The sequence below is a fragment of the Rosa rugosa genome, chromosome 1 (assembly GCF_958449725.1).
Source record: "Rosa rugosa chromosome 1, drRosRugo1.1, whole genome shotgun sequence".
NCBI lineage: Eukaryota > Viridiplantae > Streptophyta > Magnoliopsida > Rosales > Rosaceae > Rosa > Rosa rugosa.
In genome coordinates, this window is record NC_084820.1 from 40,116,254 (window position 1) to 40,136,172 (window position 19,919).

Here is a 19,919-nt window from a genome sequence, read left to right on the forward strand (position 1 = left end):
CAAGAAGGGATGCCAATAAGGTAGCTCATTTGGTGGCTGCACAGGCTGTTTCCTCTTGCCAGGCTCTCTACTACCTAACTAACTGCACCCACTCGTATTGGTAATAACATGACAATGAAATAGGTGAACTCATGGTAAATTAATTGCAATGTTTCTAGTCAAAAGTTTTGGGAAAAAAATCAAGAAACCAGGAAATACCCGCAAAGGGATGGTCAAAATTCCTTGAAATGATGTTTGGCTAAAATAACACCAAATGACCAAGCCAGCTCAGCACGAAAACTCAAATCGTACCCCAATTATGAAATCGCAAATCGCCGTCATAAAAAAACCCACCATAAGGAGCTAGATAGGGCCAATATAGCGACTCATAAACCACTTGCGAGTCCAAGATCAAACCAGAACACGACGTATAAGTTTAGATAAAAATGAACTTAAGGGTCTTTCAAGTTGAAATCAAGAAGAAATATGAATTGTAATTTGTGAAGCAGAGAAGATGAGAGCCTCTGTTAATTTTTTTCCGATTTATTTTCTATTTACTTTTTTTTTTGGGTTAAATACTGTTTAATCTCTGAACTTTTATCCAAAAAACACTTCAGTCTCTGTCCTTCTAATTTCACACGTTTACTCCTTGTACTCTCAATTTTGGACCAATAGGTCCATTCCGTTACTCTCCATCCAAAAATTCTGTTAAATCGCTGACGTTGCAATCCCTTTCCCGCTAAAATGTCTATTATACCTTCAATTTATCTTTTTTTTTTTGAAATAATCTTTTTTCTTTTTCTTAATTTTTTTTTCCTCTGTTTATCACTTCTTCTTCCAGTTCTCTCTCTCTCTCTCTTCTTCAACTTCGCCATACTATTGTCCTCCTTTCAATTTTTGTTTCCAACAAATTGAAACTCCAAACAGACCAACAAACAAACTGAAACACTTCCTCCAAACATAGCAACAAAGAAACTAAAACTCAAAATTGACAAAACAAATAAGCAATTAGTCACCAAACTCCAAACTTGGCCTTTCTCGGCAACAAGAGAAACTAGATACAGTGCAACTGCAAGAGGCTACCATTTAATTACAAACTAAAAAGCCTAATTCAATCACAAATTTGAACAACATACCATTTACCATCATAAAAACCCAGATCAGGCAACCACGGTCGAGAATCCATGAGGATCCGGATTCCGGCAACCACGGTCGGACAAAACAGTGGGTTCAACAAGAGATTGGGCATGTTCAATGAACCCAGAATGATTGGATTACCATTCCTTCTTGTTCGATTCGATGAATTAGAAATTGATTCAATTTTCAACATTAAAGAATGGAGAAGATGAAGAACTATGGCAGTATCATAGTCCTAACCTATAACAACCCCAAGCCCACCGGCCAACATTTGTCGTCTCCTCCCCAGATCGGATCATCTTCTCTCTCAACCTCGATTTTGGGTTCGAATCGAAGCTCCAAACAGCTGGTCCACCTTCCGGGTTGTGAAGAAGTGACGGAGAATGGCCGCTTGACCCGAACCTAGCCCAAGGATTGAATTGCAGAAAAGTGGTAGTGATTTGAGTAAGGATGAAGGAATTGAGAAGAATTTGGGTCAGTTGAGGAAAGTGAAAGAGTCAATTAAGGGAAGTGATTCTTTTGTGCCAATTCAATTTGAGGGAGGTGAAATCGGAATCCAATAAATGGAGAGACAAACAGGAAAAAAAAAACAAAACAAAACAAAACAAAAAGAGAAAAAAAACTTTTCAAAAATAAATAATTAATTAATTAAAAAATGTAAGGGTAGAATGAACAGTTTATAGTAAAGAAGACTGTCACGTCAGTGATTTAACGGAATTTTTGGATGGAGAGTAACATAATGGACCTATTGGTCTAAAATTGAGAGTACAAGGAGTAAACGTGTGAAATTAGAGAGTACAAGGAGTAAACGTGTGAAATTAGAATGACAGGGACTAAAGTGTTTTTTGGATAAAAGTTCAGGGAGTAAACAGTATTTAACCTTTTTTTTTTTTTTAATCAAACCCAAAACGGGTGGCAATATATTGCATCACAAGTCAGAATAGGCCGGTACATACCCTTCCGTCAAAGACAAGAAGCTAGTGGTAGTACCCACAATGGTACATAGATATAGACCCACTCATTAGACAATTGAGTACATAGACATAGCGAGAGTCCTCTTTCAGTACTACTCCAGAATCCAGAGGTGATAGAGGTACATAGGGTGCACAAAAGTGCATAGGTTCCTAAAAAGGAAATTATTGTAATTAGATAAACTAAAACATAGAAATGGGCCTAGGGCAAACAGCCCAGCCCAAAAGGGCAGCTCCAAGAGAGAGGAAGTCTAGCTCAAGGCCCAGCAGAGAAGGGTGCTCCAAGCCCAGCCCAAACACCATCACCAACCCAAATCAGTGCACAGCTTCGGTGCAACGCCGCCGACCACCCCCATCTAGAACCTCACCACCACCCCACGAAACCGCCCAGAACCACCAAGCCACGCCGGCCCTCACGATCCGGCCAGACCCTCCATAGCCACGCTGCCTCAGCAATCTACCCAGACCACTTAAGCCACGCCTCCACGACACAATCTGCTCCGACTCCACCATAGCCACCGCTGCCTCCTGTTTTGGAAATCCCATGACGAAGACGCCACCGCAGGTCCTGGAAACCCATGACCAAACCAGCCGTCCCTGTACAGTTTGATCTTGAATCAGAAAAGTCGTCCAGACTCCACCTCCACCCATTCCGGCAAAACCATCGAGCCAAACCTCCCACACATGAAACCACCGAGGCATTAGCATTCCAGAGCCCATCCGGCAGCAGCCCAAAGCGGCAAACCAGCGCCGGCAAGCGCCGCCGGACGAGAAGAAAAGTTCAATACCCAAGACGCAGTCCAGATCTTTCGGAGAAAAACCTAGGTCTTCGAGAGATATTGACAATTCATATATCAATTTACTTTTTAGCTAAAGGTAAAGTAGATTAATTTTCGCGGCTAAACTTTATATCATGGGTATGCTAGCTGTGCATACAATAGGTATCAATTTATTTTCATCGTTCTTTAACAAAAAGTGGAGTGTCTGATTAGCATATTCCTTAGTTCTCACACCTATAGGATCAATGATATCTGCGGTAGACTGATAGTATAGTTCATAGTTGGAATGGTATTTGTTACAATAATGCTCAAGATAAAAGCAAAAATAATAATAAAAGGGTTGAAAATAAATAGACTCAGAAATGAAAGTGGAAGAAGAAATGGATCGGAATATGCCAAGTATATGAGAACTACGAATTAAATTTGTATTGGATGTAAGGAAATGATTGATGTTACTCGGAATCCCATCACAAAAAAAAATTCCTCTCAGCCCTTTCAAAAAAAAAAAAAAAAGGATTCCTCTGAGCAAGGTGCAACTTTGGCCAATTGGTGGAAATAAAGCTTAAAATGGACAATTCTATTCCCACTTTGTTTCCACGACTAGAATAATATATAATTTATAATAATGATTCATAAGTATCATACCAACTACTAAATTATGGGCATCTTCTATACGCTATTATATTTTTGACTTTTAGTTAACACCTTATCTTCCATCTTGTATTTTTTTTATTATAATAAAATAAAATAGAAGAATGGGAGGTGGGTTCCCGGGTGTAGTGGTTCCCTCTCTATTATGGGAGGGTAGGCGCCTTGCGCAATGATCGCTAACTAAGGGTTAACATCGCATAATCTTTTATTTTAATTCGTGTAAAAAAAACAAAAAATAATTCTACCTCCACACAATGTTAATTAAGTCAGCTAACTAATAGGTCACAGCTCACTAGTATCTCCTTTTCAAATATACAAAATATGAGAAGTCTTTTAGAGGGAGTAGGGCTATCACTCGGTCAGTTCGAATCGGTTATAGGTATTACCAACTTCAAAACCAAAGCTTTCGGTTTCAAAATTGAGCTACCAATTACGAACTAAAATTTTCGGTTTTTAATCATATATACCAAATTTAGTATTTCGGTTTTTGGTATTAACAACTTTAGAGCAACTACTTCCTTGTAATAAAATTAGGTTATTTAACCATCTTTAACCAGATTACTTAAAATACATGTACTATTAATGTAGTATATATAGTAATGTTCATACTATATATGTTTATTTCTTAATATACATGTATGTGTATTGAAAACTATAGTATATAAAGCTAATATTTAGATAATCGATATATTCGGCATCTACTAGAACCAAACCAACTTTTTTGGTAATTTTCGATTTCAGTTTTATCGGTCTCAGTTACTAAAAAGTCGGTATACCAAACCTAAAACATCAGTTGGTATTCGGTCGGGTTGGTAATTACCAAACCAAGTGGCAGCCCTAAGAGGGACAATAATGCATCTCCACAACTTATTTACTCCTTAATTTTCATTCATATTAAATAAGAACTAAACTGAAGTTAAAGAATGAACTCAAATTCAGTTATAAAAGTAAAATAAAGGAGATATTGCATTCAAGAAACCAAAAACATAAACTAGAATGAGAGTGTCATAGTTGAAATAAAAGTTCCTGACTATATCTGATTTTCGTTTTATTCGGAAAAAGCTATCTACGTTTGCCCTTAGGATTGTGTCAAGGGGCACTTTCTAGTCAATTCATTAAATTTGGATAAGCTGATTTGGTGAAAGCTATGTTTTTTGGTTTTTCTCCCTTCTGCTCTAGGGTTTTTAGCACCCAACGTACCACACAAAAAAATAAATAAAATAAAAATATTGGCCTTTTATATTCATTGAGTTATCCATAATAATAGAATATGTAAACTACATATATTTTGTGAATGAAATATTTTAAAATTATAAAAAAGAAAAAAAATCCGTGATCTCTTCCAGAATTATACATTTATACAAAACATAATATAAGCATAGTTTCAGCTCAAAAGCTTAGGTGGAGTTGATTCAACTTATCTGATACGCAGGTGGATGTATAGCCATTTGTTTTTAAAGTTAAAAGCTGTGGTAGTCCGTACAACTATAGGTGATAAGAAACCTAAGGATTTGGAATAGTCAACACCACACCACACCTCTTCTCTTCTTGTGGATCCCTATATTAATTTTACATCAAATATTACCTCTGTTACTTCACATGTCCTTGAAGATGAGATTTACCTAGCCAGGGGTTTATTTGAAAGCAACGACAAGAGATCGAGTATACTCTAATTAAAGTGATTTCCGTTAAAACTTTCTCATGTAGATACAGTGGGTTGATCTATGTACCGATCGATTCAAGTTAGATCTGCTTATGCCTTATCATGACTAATGACACACTTTTTAATTAATTTAGCCGTCGGCTCATAAGATTTCAGTTAGACAAGATTTTTTTTTTTTTTTGTTGAAATAAAGGGCTTGTGCGACTGTCCTCAAGCCTTGATTAATGAAACGGTCGAATACAAGGGGGGACAAGATTTCAGTCAGACAAGATTTTAACAAAAACACATTTTGTTAACTTGATATATGAAGTGTTAAACTATGAGTTTGTGACCTTGAATAAGAGAAAATTATTAGAAACCCCCACAACAAGTATTGTTTAGGGTTGGAGAGGATGTGGCAATGGGCCGCATATATAATTACATATATTGGGGATCTTATCTTAGCTTACTCATCGATCCATCAAATATTGAAATAACTAGGTAGAGGAGTAGGACTTGTAATGCTAATTAACTAACTAATTAAACAAGTAGGTAAATCATTTGTCTGATGCAGAAGCATGCGAGAGGTACAATCATCACAATCGAACTGATTAATTAATAGAGAAAATTAGATATAAACCCAAAAAATCAACCTTCTATTAGAAAAAACCCATGCATACTTTTCTTTTAATTTACACCCAAGTCACATTAATAGACCTTCCATATAGAGTGTATGCCTATAATCAATATTTTTTCTTATTTTCATATATGTCTAATTTGCCCTTTTACATTCTCTCAAGTAATACATGTCTAATGTACCTACTAAATATGTATGTGTCGATAGGGCTTAAATAAAAGAAATGTTCAAGCTTAATAGAGATCAATACGCAATGATGTATACCACAATTGTAGGTATAATACTTTTGTTTATACAATCATAGGTATAATATAATAGAAAACCTAACAAAGAGGTATGATACAAAAAAATAAAAATAAATTCTAATACAGAGATGTTATACAAAAACTATCAACATTTAGGTTGTAATCGAATATATAGAAATAAAAAGTAAACCTCCTATATGTTAGATACATACATGAAATCAAATTATCTAGAAAAAAAAAAGTATTCTAATGATCAGGTACCTTTTTTAGATAAAACTTTTAGATTGTAATTGGAAATAACATATATACATTACAAATAGAACAACTGTATAATATGTTATTAACCTATGTCTGCTTTCCATTCAAGTGTTTATATGAAACAGATAACATACCTTTTATATACAAAAAACCAAACCACAAAATAGAGAAATCATATATAAACCTCGAATTAAGTATTGATTACGAGAGCTTCAATCAAGGGTCTAGTTCATCAAGTGCATGTATTTATTTAATTTAGAGCTTGTGGCATATTCAGTAATTTCTGACAAAAATATGTTTTATTTTCTATGTTAATTAATTAGAATTTATTTATGTAATCAACCTAATCAACAGATTTTGGTGTATATTAGGAAAAAATCATGGGTGGACTTAATCTAATAGGTGTAATGAAATTTGGGTGTAAAATGAAATGCCCCTAATTAATATAAGCTAGCTAGGTGCTTAAGTGGTTCATCAAACCAATTAACCATGGGCGCTGCGGTTTTGTATCCAACAATGTCAGAGTTAATCATATGCATCATATGCATATAGGGATTGAGATTCCTTTAATTAACTAGCCAATCTAGATTAGATATTAGGGCATCCATGCTTATGCTAATGCTTACAAACTAAAAAAACGTACATGCAGTTTACTTATTATTTTATTAGGGTTCCATGTTGTAATAGGACTCATCCTTTAGTTCTCTTTTAAACTTTGGTGATAAGACATTCCACCGTAGCTAGACGATTTGCTCCATATTTTCTTGGATTTGAGAAGTTGTATATAAACCCCTAGCTCTTTACATAAAATTGTGCGAAGCTTCTTCAAGCTCTTGGGTCTAGTTACAGTGCATCCTTGTTGATCAAATCGTTCGAACCAAGAAAAAATAAACATTACAATGGGATGGAAAACGATTTGACGTACGATTAATGAAAGAGAAAGGTGGAAAGCTCATCAACTAAGAATCATGATGGATTGCCAATATCGATCGGGCTGAAAAATAAGTAGATATGACCAAATATAAATGAAAAAAATAAGATAACTAGTTATGTGATTAATGTAATGCTTGACTAGCTATGCCCATTTATATTTGGTACGAAACTAGCTACACCATCGACTCTATCTCCTTTCTTGCTTATGCATCGATTCCTTATCAACGTAATGCTTGATTAGAGTTATGCTTTATTTGTTTTCCTTGTACTCCGGGGCAAGGTTTATGTCCCCCCTTTATTTGTTTTTTTTTATTAATAAAATAAAAATGTGGGACAAGCGGTGGGTTTCCAGCTAAAGTGTGGCAAACTCTTCTCCTTCACGATTGATAGTGGGACTTATCTATATTCGATCATCGTCTGCTTCTGAAGAATTAATTTTGTCTAATCTCTTATTTGATTAAAAAAAAAAAGCTATGTCCTCAAGTGTGTAGTGTGCACAAAGCTGAATTCATGGTTAACCTCCAGTTCAAGTTTTGGAGGATTTTATGATAATTCAATTCTTGAATTTGGTCAGATGGTGGACTCTTCATTCATGGTCGTTGTTTGTATATTTTTTGAATCAGGGAAACTGTATATTCAACACAAGCCAAAATAGGCTGTTACATATCATTCAGCTATCATTTAAGGTCATAGACAGACAAGAAGATAGTGGTAGTACCCACAAGTGGTACGTACAAATAGTCCTAATCATTATACATTCAAATACGTAGAGGTAGTGGTCCTTTGGTACTACTCCAAAGGCGCTAGAGATACTTATAGTGCACATCGGTGCTTAACTCCTAATACAAGAAATTTATTGTACTTAGACAAAACTAAAAACATAGGGATGGGCCCAAGGCAAACACCCCAGCCCACTATAGAAGCCTAAAGGCAGCCCAAAGAGGAGTGACCCACAAGGCCCAACAAGGATGGCTTGACCGAAGCCCAAATTTCATCTCAATCTCCCTGGTTGCACACTGCACCAGTGCAGCTTCGCCAGATCTTACCGCTGCATCCCAACGCCGCAACCCGCATCACCGCATCCCTTGCCGCCATCGTCACCTCGCTGCAAGCCACACCACCACGGCAAAACGCAGTGTCGAAGCTTGTATATGGTAATTCATAATCAATGAAAATTCTTTCCTCCTAGGAAAATTCTAGTATCTGTTGACGTATGCCATACATCAAGTTTTTTGAATATTTTAGACCGTTGGATATAATTAAAATGTGAATATATCTAACGGTCTAGAATATTCAATAGTGGTAACCTGCTTACCCGTTAACCTGTATGATTTTTTTTTTTCAAAATTCCTCAATTACATATCCAAAATAAAATTTAGAAAACCCTAAATTGAAAAGGAGAAGAAGAAGAAAAGAGGAAGAAACTCGTCATCCCCATCCAAATTACTCGTCCAGTTTTTACAAAAGTCATTCAGTTTTTGTCTAATTTTGTTCTAAGAGAAAACCCTAATGTGAAGAGAAGAAGACGAGAGGAAGGAGGAAGAGCTTTGAGGAAGGATAACAGCACACTCGTAAGTTTTCTTCAATTAACCTTGTTTGCTTCCTGTCATCCTCAAGTAATCCTTGTTTGCTTCACTTTGGTGTTCAATTTCCCACCAACAGCATGCAACCACGATTCCTATTCTCAAATTTCAACTTTGTATTGATGGGATATTTGCAGAGGTCGTGTCCGTTCTCTCTCATGTCTTTCTCTCTAGCGTGAAAGGGTTTCCTTTGGGTCGAGCTTCGATCAAGGGTGACTGTTGTCCTCGTGTCGACATTGTGATTTCCTCATAGCGTATGTTGGATCTCGTGGAGAAGGTGTGTCTATCACGCTATCTAAATGAGCTCTAATACATGTATATTTCTGATACTTTGCTCATTTAGCTTTTTGTGTTTTAATAAAGAATATTCATTCCTATAGGTTTCAATTTGATATAGATAATCCATTTGCAAATACATTGAACTATATATTGCATATTAGTTTGTACTTTGTAATCTTGTTCAATTGATATATGCAGCTATTTAAGTTATCTGCTCTATATTTCAGCTACGTGTTACAACCCAACTGGTTTTTGCATACATAGATTGATGTTGAACAACTTATTTGCTTTTCTGATTCAAAAAAGGAAAAGATGATGAGTAATGGATGAGCTTTACTGCATTTTAAGTAAGCTATAGGTAGTAGTAGCCTAATGAAAATGTTAGAATGTAAAGCAGGTTTGAGCTTCATTTTTCCTTTATTCCACCGGTGTGGCCCGAGGTTTATGCTAGCCTCTACCACATTTTGAAGATTTAGAATGAAGTAATTCAGTTTTAGATATTTATACATTGAATGGATGAGATTTACTGCATTTTGAACTAAGGCATGACTAATGTAGCAAAAGCTTTATCTTCAACTGAATTTCTAAACAAGCACTAACATATTATAAATTCAAGAAAGGACAATCCTTTAGCTTTGATCTCATGATCAGATCTTGTTCGTGGTTTTTACAATGTAATTTTTTCTCATGGATGGATTGAAATGTAGACAATCATGATACCAATTAGAAGAATTAAGTTACATGTTAACAATGCATCAAGTCCTCTAAACTGCATCTTTTTACTTAGTTTTCCCAATCAAAGGTATAAATAACATGAAGATGAAAGCGTAGACTTTTGTGTGGTGTGCTTATATTTACATGTAGTATTTGATATCTGTGATATGTTATTAAAAGTAGAGAACCTCAGTTGGCAGCAAGAGCATAATGGTTTAGATAGGTTATAGTAGATTACTCTTGCATAATGGTATAGGCTAGAAAATTAGACCAAACATAATGTCAATTGATTGTGGTTTGTTAATATTTAGGTAATATTTTCTTTGTTTCAGACATGGATAGATCGTATGAACCTTCAATGTCTAATATTAGTTTGGTGTCCGAAAGTTCGATAAATGGAAGTGACTGTAATGAAATGCAATGAAAGGGAGTTCGGTATGATAAGTTGTCTACAGAAGATCTTAAAGAGCAGGAGTTTAAGACTGTGGAGGAAGTTGAGTTCTTTTACAATGCTTATGCAAAGGCCATGGGGTTTAATGTTAGAAACGACTACAAGAGGTTAAGTACATGCACAACAGGGTGAGTCGCTTCATTGCAGTTGGTTTGTTCTGCTCAAGGGAAAAGAAGAGAAGAGAACATGAATAAAAGAAAAGAGTTCGTAGGCCAAAGAAAGAAACAAGATTCAATTGTCCATGCTTGTTCAAATTAAGATACTATTCAAAAATTAATGCCTATATTGTTGATGATTTCATAACGAACCACTCACTTCAGCTTGGACAAATACATGAGTTGCATCTTCTTTGATCACACAGATCAGTTCAAGATCATCATTTAGCAGTGGCTACATCTATGTAGAGACTGTCTGTTAAGTGTCACGCCCCGAATTTTGAATAACACATTCAAAATCCGAAACATGAATTAAACAACTTAAACAAATAAACGTTCTGAATTCTTTTCTCAGAAACAACTCCACCACTTACACAAAATTTCCAAATCGGTAAACTTCGAGTTAATTATTACAATTCCCTCTTACAAAGTAAAATTGTAAAACTCTAAACGAGCATAACGAACCTCACAACATAAAATCAGAGTATCACAAGCAGCTACTCTACACAGCTCGATCACCTTCCTGATTCTCCTGTCCTGTAGGATTACCCGCTACACCGTTTGAATAGTGTACCGGGAATTGCAACAACACAAAACCCGGTAAGCTTTTTGCAAAGCTCGTATGAGTAAACAAGAAAGAACTGTTGATTTATTAAATTACAATTCAAGTAAAATTCAACAGTATTACGTCTGCAAAGAGACATCAAACCACTCATGGAAAACCACAAGGAATACATTTTCACAATCCTCAAATCACAATACACCACACTGGTCCTGCAAACACCCAACCCACATAACACCACTCTGGTCCATCCCAATAACACGTTAGAGCTCTAACTGCCTCGTTACCTCTGACACCTTGGCCTAGGGTCAAGCAACGGCAAAAATACTTCGGTTAACACTATAACCGTCGCGCTTTGGACATCCCCGTCCTCAGCACCATATACTTCGGTTAATAATAAACCGTCGCGCTTTGGACATCCCCGTCCTCAGCACACAACTTCGGTTAATAATAAACCGTCGCACCTTGGACATCCCCGTCCTCAGCACACAAACACTCCGGTTATCCTTAACCGTCGAACTTCGGACACCTCATCCTCAGAACCTTACATTCTCTAACTCTATACATCCTCCAATGTAAATCATGAATATTAACAAGAACTCATCAATCATGTTCATCACATATAAATATGGTAAGTCACATGTCAATTCATAATAATTTAATCATCCCAATTTCCACACTCTTCAATGTCACACCATTCACATATAATCACGTAAATATATATATACGTAATTATCCGCTCAGGGATAATCACTAATACCAACTATAGTTCACATGCAATAAAACCGAGAAATTCATTTGTATCGTAAAAATCATTTTACTTACCCATGGACCGTAGTTGATCAAGTCCATATGATTTTAAAACAAATATTTATTCCATAAATATTTTCACGCAATTACGACAAAATAAGGTAATTAAATTTATTCGGTTCGTAATATGAACCACGTGAGGTTTACTCACCTCTAATTCCCGCTGCGTCTTCTAAAAGCCAAATATAAATAATACTGGTTGGCGACCACGAAAACGAGTTCCTTCATCTAGCCGTAGCTCGCAACATTGCCCTGTACACAATTATATTTCCGTAAACGGCAATCCGATAAAATAAATACGAACCTAAACGAAACCCGAAAATCCCTATCTCCATTACTTCTCAAATTCCACCCAAATCTTACATCTAATACCAATTCGTTATCTTAAAGGTTCCAAGTCAGAACCAAGAGATATCCGACGGTCGGATTCTCGTAAATCGATAATCGAAACCCTAATTCCCAGAAATTCATAATCAATTGAAAACTTCTCCAATTCCAACTAAATTGACATATTCAACCTCTACAAAAATTATAGGATTTAACTAGCTAAAAAAAAACATAATATAATCACTGCTCATACACCGCACTATTCATGCGACAAACACTGTTCATGTGGCGGCCAACACCTCCTCTGGCCACCAAATTTCATCCACAGCATCATCTCAACATTTCCAATCACTTTCTCAACTGTGACAAAGTCAGAAAATACCTTGAAGTAGCCGAACAATTAAGCACTCCGATGTACAGTGAAATTTTCCAATTATGCTTTCTTCCTCCATGCTTCGATCTGGGTTATGAGACTTGGCGAGCATGAAGAGCGGCTTAAGGCGCTTCTAATGGACCTGGGTTTATGACTGGAGGTGGCCGGAAATCGGCGTTGACTAATTTGCTACAGTAAAAATGTTGGCTTCGATCTCCACATTTCCGGCCAAATCGTCGTAAACAACTCCCACATGCGTGATAAGGAGGAAGAGACGAGTCTATCGATGCTCGCAGCTCGCCATTTGGTGGTCTAGAGGTGGTGAAAGAGGAGGTTGCAGAAGAGAGAAAGAGAGAGTTGCAGAAGAGAGAAACTGAGAGAGCACGGGGGAAGGAGAGAGAAAAGAAAGAAAAGTTACGTGGCTACAGTAACATTTCAAATTTATACCAATCTACCAAAAATAGTAACTTTCATATTTCGCTTATAACTTTCGCATACGAACTCCGATTTTTACGTACCACATATGCACGCACTCGGTTTAATGTCCTCTACAACTTTCATGAAGGAAGTTTTCCCAAATTCCCAATGTATAAAAAGTCACTTTTTGAGACCCCCTAAATAACGTTCGTTTTTCGAAAATTAATCGTTCGAACTAATTCCACAATTCCTCCGAGCCTCATACTCGCTCCCACTATCGTGAAATCATTTCTAAAAATCCACAGAATTTAATTTGGATTTTTCGGGGTATTACAATCTACCCTCCTTAAAGAAATTTCGTCCCGAAATTTAAGCGTAAGTCAATTCCTCTCGATTATGGTTGACCTAACTATAGAATCTCCATCTTTTCCAAATCTGTAGTAATCTACAAAGCCTCAGCCCTTTGTATAAAAATACATTCCTATGGCCACTAAATCCTTTCATCACAAACGTAAACTCACAACACAACTGCTCAACATCACTCCACATCAATTACACAAAATCATCACATGGATCATCACATAGATCATCACTTAGATCTTCACAGAGATTATCTCATAGATCCTCACATAGATCTTCACCCTGTACTGGCATACAAGCACAGTAAACACTCCCACAAAGCGTTTCGCTACTCAATTAGCATCACTCAAAACAAATCATCCCCAAAAGCACGCCAATAAAATATGTCACCCAGTGACGATGACTTGGGCTTGCTCAATCCTTGGCTAAGCATTAGGGCTGGCCAATTGGGCCGAAGAAACCGAACCATCCACATTTCGAACCGGCCCGAACTAATTTGGGTTTAACATTTGGGCCTACCATTCGGGCCGAACAATTGGGCTTACTATTTGGGCTTACTATTTGGGCCTACCAATCGGCCCACCAACTTTCAGCTCGGCTACGGTATGAAATTGTACATACCGTAGGTATACCGTATCGACTTTACATACGTATACATACCGTACATACCATATGTATATCATACTGACCGTATATATGTATGAATACCGTACAGACCGTATATACATATGCATACCGTACATACCGTATATACGTTTGTATATCGAGCATATACGAGATCCAAAAAAATATTTGTAGGAGGTAAGGTTCGAACTCCAGACCCCAAACACAAGGGTTTTGCTTCCAACCACTGAAGCAAGAGCTGCTCTCATTAATATATGCTCACGTGTTATATTTATTATGTCATAAGCGACATAAATAAAATAACGGGGGAGGCAAGGTTCGAAACCTCAACCTGCGGCACGAAACTTTTGTCCCCAACCACTGGAGCACAAGCTGTGCTTAATATAATGTGTACAAATGTTATACTTATTATGTCATAGGCGAACATAATAAAAAATAAATGAGAGGCAAGGTTCGAACCCCTGACCTCTTGTACAAGAGCCTTGCTCTTCAACCACTAGAGCACCAGCTGCTCTCGTTACTATCCATGCAACTACTTTTATTTATTCTATCATAAGCGATAGAATAAAAACAAACTGTCGGTACACTCCACGTGCCACGACACGTCGCTTCCGTGATTTACGGAAAGCAGATCTCTTTCGGCGAAAGCTGTCTGCCACAGCGTCTCGAGATTCGGCCTGTCCCCTTACACGCTCAACACGCGCCAACAGCTTTTCCGGGTTTCGGGGCGACTTTAATCCAACACGTGGATTCAAATTTTGAGATCGTTCATCCAACGGTGGAGATCTGCTCACCTTGTTCTATAAATAGGTGCATTCTGGAGACGCGACTGTTCACTCCAAAGGAAAAGAAATTTTCTTCCGAGCTCAAGCCTTTCTCTCTCAACTCATCAGCCTTTCTCTTCTCAAATCCCCAGTTTTTCACTCTCAGATCTTCAATCTTTTCCTCCAAATCTTCAATCCTTCTTTCTCAGATCTTTTCTTCCATTTGAAGATTCGATCTCTTCTTTCCTCTGAACTTTCAGATCTCCAACACCCCTTCATCGACCTTAATCCTTCTAAGGTCAATCTCCCACCAACACTCAACAACTTCGTTCTTCAATTTACACTTCCTCTCAACTCATCACCATGGAACCACGAACTCTGCAACTAATGGAGCTACAAACCCAGCAACAAATCGAGGATGGAGGAAACAACCAAGCAGCCGGGAGTAGTGCCAACACAGATTTCTGGCGAAGCCGTGCCAGGTGGGTTCCTACTCCAGATCAGATAAGGATCCTCAAGGATCTTTACTACGACAAGGGAATTAAGTGCCCAACTACAGAGCACATTCACGAGATCTGTCTCCAGCTGAACCAGTATGGATATGTTGAGGGTAAGAACATTTATTTTTGGTTCCAGAACGTCAGGGCTCGAGAGAAGCAGATGAAGAGGTGCAATCAGGCTGCTCAAGTGCCCATGGGAACTAGTTCTCCTGGTACTGGTGGATCCATCGATCTCAATTTTGGGTCCACTGGTTCTACTGGTGCTGGTGGATCCATCGACATCAATTTTGGGCCAACTGGTGGATCCATTGACATCAATTTTGGGTCCACTAGTTCTACTGATGATGGTAGATCCATTAATCTCAACTTTGGTTCCACCGATTCTACTGGTAATGAAGGATTTCTTGATTTAAATTTTGTTTCATATTCTTCCTCACACTTCAACACTAATACCAGTACAACTCTTTTGGCACAACAGGAGGACAAACATCCCTGCAACAACGAGGAGGAGATCACCAGGAGGTTGAAACTCTTCCTCTGTTCCCCGTGCACGGCAAGGACGTCTTTGGTAACCCGAAGACTACTTCCGAGGAAGGTAGCGCATTTGGTTACTATTCTGGTGGCTCAGGCGGTTACCACAGTGGCTCAAACGTTTCTCTTGAGCTCAGCCTCAACCCATCCGGAGCTGCTGACTAGGCTTAGTATAGCATAGTCCTCGTTTCCCTTTTTGTAATATAAAATCAATAAGATTGTGTGCATGTTTTCTTTTCTTTTTGTTTAACCAACAACAACACCAAGGATCGAACCTTGGTCACTCAATACTCTTTTCAAAACCATCGAGAACTCTGCTGCACACATCTTTCAAAATGATTTATCACAAACAATCATTCAACCTAGCAATCAATTAAGTCACACAGAGGTCAAGCTAGTATCCTCTGAGTCAAACCAAACACAATACTTTCGTCGCTAGAATTAGGGATTAATAAAGCTAAACACTTCCTGAGTTAGCTAGGAAAAACCCACGTCTTTAGAGTTACTCTTACAACTCTTATAGAATCTCGATAATTCCATCTATCAATCGCTTCAACAAAAACTCACCACAATTCAATCCCTAACATTTAGCGATTCAGAAATCGAATCAAACTCCATATCACATAGTAATTCACTTGAACCACTATGGATACCTAACAAAGTCACTAAAATCAATATCTGAAATTGCGTTTAACTATATCACTTAAAATCAATCACCAAAGGCACACACTCTCATCCAACATCATTCACAAGAACTGATTCAAACTCTCCCAATTAATTACACCAAAATCAACTCCATTGCAAAACTTTAAGTGTCCCGCCTACTTAAACTTAAAACACACAACAACTTCAAATTCACTGCAGTCCATCTCCATACTACGATCCAAAACTTAAGAAAACTAGTTCACCACACAAAGGCCACAAAATTCAATTTCATTCACTTGAACAAAACTATATTCACAAGTCACGGTCAGGTCATCAACCCATGGTGTTCAAATGAATAAATTTCAAATCCAGTTTTCCTTGTGAATCGTAACGTATCGTTCCAAAATGATGCAAGCAACATCAACCACGTATATAAGACACATCTCGCGAACTCAATTCAAATTCCGAATCATCAAAACTACTACTAATTCCAATTCTACCAACAATCCTGATTCTGTACTCAACGACAACCCAAAACAATGGTCTCTCATCTCTAACCATCGAGCACAAAATAAAATTATTGTCTCGCACCTTAAACCCTGCTTAACAACTTACAAGCACAAGGAAGAAGTAACCACAAAAATTTCTTCCCTAACCTCAACCCTACTAACAAACTCCACAAGGACATCTCATTACAAAACAAGATATTTAATCCTTGATACGTACATCCCATCCAAACATCTGTACGTCCAACTTAAGAAGACAAAATTTATAACAATTCATACTCGTATCCACACTAGGTACGTGCATAGGTCAACATCATGCCTTCAACCAAACACTTCAACATCCAAAAGGACCTCACTTCCATAAAACAAATCTCACCGACTCATCAGAGTTGAATCTAGAGGTCTCTATTCCTCGAAGATTACAACCTGCGGAAACTAAACTTATTCTAATACGAACTTAGAAGACAACTCTACCGTCCTACAGACATACACGCTGTCTAGACCCCATACTAAGACATACCCAATGATTATACCAATACCGAATAGTATATGATGGGGATCCGCTGCAGACGGGCCATCACTCGGGAAGTATTGATTATCACCAAATATGTACCTTACGCTCTGATACCAAACTGTCACGCCCCGAATTTTGAATAACACATTCAAAATCCGAAACATGAATTAAACAACTTAAACAAATAAACGTTCTGAATTCTTTTCTCAGAAACAACTCCACCACTTACACAAAATTTCCAAATCGGTAAACTTCGAGTTAATTATTACAATTCCCTCTTACAAAGTAAAATTGTAAAACTCTAAACGAGCATAACGAACCTCACAACATAAAATCAGAGTATCACAAGCAGCTACTCTACACAGCTCGATCACCTTCCTGATTCTCCTGTCCTGTAGGATTACCCGCTACACCGTTTGAATAGTGTACCGGGAATTGCAACAACACAAAACCCGGTAAGCTTTTTGCAAAGCTCGTATGAGTAAACAAGAAAGAACTGTTGATTTATTAAATTACAATTCAAGTAAAATTCAACAGTATTACGTCTGCAAAGAGACATCAAACCACTCATGGAAAACCACAAGGAATACATTTTCACAATCCTCAAATCACAATACACCACACTGGTCCTGCAAACACCCAACCCACATAACACCACTCTGGTCCATCCCAATAACACGTTAGAGCTCTAACTGCCTCGTTACCTCTGACACCTTGGCCTAGGGTCAAGCAACGGCAAAAATACTTCGGTTAACACTATAACCGTCGCGCTTTGGACATCCCCGTCCTCAGCACCATATACTTCGGTTAATAATAAACCGTCGCGCTTTGGACATCCCCGTCCTCAGCACACAACTTCGGTTAATAATAAACCGTCGCACCTTGGACATCCCCGTCCTCAGCACACAAACACTCCGGTTATCCTTAACCGTCGAACTTCGGACACCTCATCCTCAGAACCTTACATTCTCTAACTCTATACATCCTCCAATGTAAATCATGAATATTAACAAGAACTCATCAATCATGTTCATCACATATAAATATGGTAAGTCACATGTCAATTCATAATAATTTAATCATCCCAATTTCCACACTCTTCAATGTCACACCATTCACATATAATCACGTAAATATATATATACGTAATTATCCGCTCAGGGATAATCACTAATACCAACTATAGTTCACATGCAATAAAACCGAGAAATTCATTTGTATCGTAAAAATCATTTTACTTACCCATGGACCGTAGTTGATCAAGTCCATATGATTTTAAAACAAATATTTATTCCATAAATATTTTCACGCAATTACGACAAAATAAGGTAATTAAATTTATTCGGTTCGTAATATGAACCACGTGAGGTTTACTCACCTCTAATTCCCGCTGCGTCTTCTAAAAGCCAAATATAAATAATACTGGTTGGCGACCACGAAAACGAGTTCCTTCATCTAGCCGTAGCTCGCAACATTGCCCTGTACACAATTATATTTCCGTAAACGGCAATCCGATAAAATAAATACGAACCTAAACGAAACCCGAAAATCCCTATCTCCATTACTTCTCAAATTCCACCCAAATCTTACATCTAATACCAATTCGTTATCTTAAAGGTTCCAAGTCAGAACCAAGAGATATCCGACGGTCGGATTCTCGTAAATCGATAATCGAAACCCTAATTCCCAGAAATTCATAATCAATTGAAAACTTCTCCAATTCCAACTAAATTGACATATTCAACCTCTACAAAAATTATAGGATTTAACTAGCTAAAAAAAAACATAATATAATCACTGCTCATACACCGCACTATTCATGCGACAAACACTGTTCATGTGGCGGCCAACACCTCCTCTGGCCACCAAATTTCATCCACAGCATCATCTCAACATTTCCAATCACTTTCTCAACTGTGACAAAGTCAGAAAATACCTTGAAGTAGCCGAACAATTAAGCACTCCGATGTACAGTGAAATTTTCCAATTATGCTTTCTTCCTCCATGCTTCGATCTGGGTTATGAGACTTGGCGAGCATGAAGAGCGGCTTAAGGCGCTTCTAATGGACCTGGGTTTATGACTGGAGGTGGCCGGAAATCGGCGTTGACTAATTTGCTACAGTAAAAATGTTGGCTTCGATCTCCACATTTCCGGCCAAATCGTCGTAAACAACTCCCACATGCGTGATAAGGAGGAAGAGACGAGTCTATCGATGCTCGCAGCTCGCCATTTGGTGGTCTAGAGGTGGTGAAAGAGGAGGTTGCAGAAGAGAGAAAGAGAGAGTTGCAGAAGAGAGAAACTGAGAGAGCACGGGGGAAGGAGAGAGAAAAGAAAGAAAAGTTACGTGGCTACAGTAACATTTCAAATTTATACCAATCTACCAAAAATAGTAACTTTCATATTTCGCTTATAACTTTCGCATACGAACTCCGATTTTTACGTACCACATATGCACGCACTCGGTTTAATGTCCTCTACAACTTTCATGAAGGAAGTTTTCCCAAATTCCCAATGTATAAAAAGTCACTTTTTGAGACCCCCTAAATAACGTTCGTTTTTCGAAAATTAATC

At 37.7% G+C, this 19,919-nt stretch overlaps 2 long non-coding RNA genes across 2 annotated transcripts; both read right to left on the reverse strand.

Moving 5' to 3' along the window:
* Nucleotides 1-10,735: 10,735 nt before the first annotated feature.
* Nucleotides 10,736-12,893, reverse strand: LOC133737299 (uncharacterized). Its single transcript, XR_009859824.1, has 3 exons — nt 12,496-12,893; nt 11,938-12,038; nt 10,736-10,966 (listed from the first exon to the last, which is right to left on the reverse strand). It is a non-coding gene; the product is annotated as an uncharacterized LOC133737299 (long non-coding RNA).
* A 4,630-nt stretch (nt 12,894-17,523) lies between these two features.
* On the reverse strand, nt 17,524-19,681 carry LOC133737304 (uncharacterized). The gene is made up of 3 exons (XR_009859825.1): nt 19,284-19,681; nt 18,726-18,826; nt 17,524-17,754 (listed from the first exon to the last, which is right to left on the reverse strand). It is a non-coding gene; the product is annotated as an uncharacterized LOC133737304 (long non-coding RNA).
* Nucleotides 19,682-19,919: the final 238 nt, after the last annotated feature.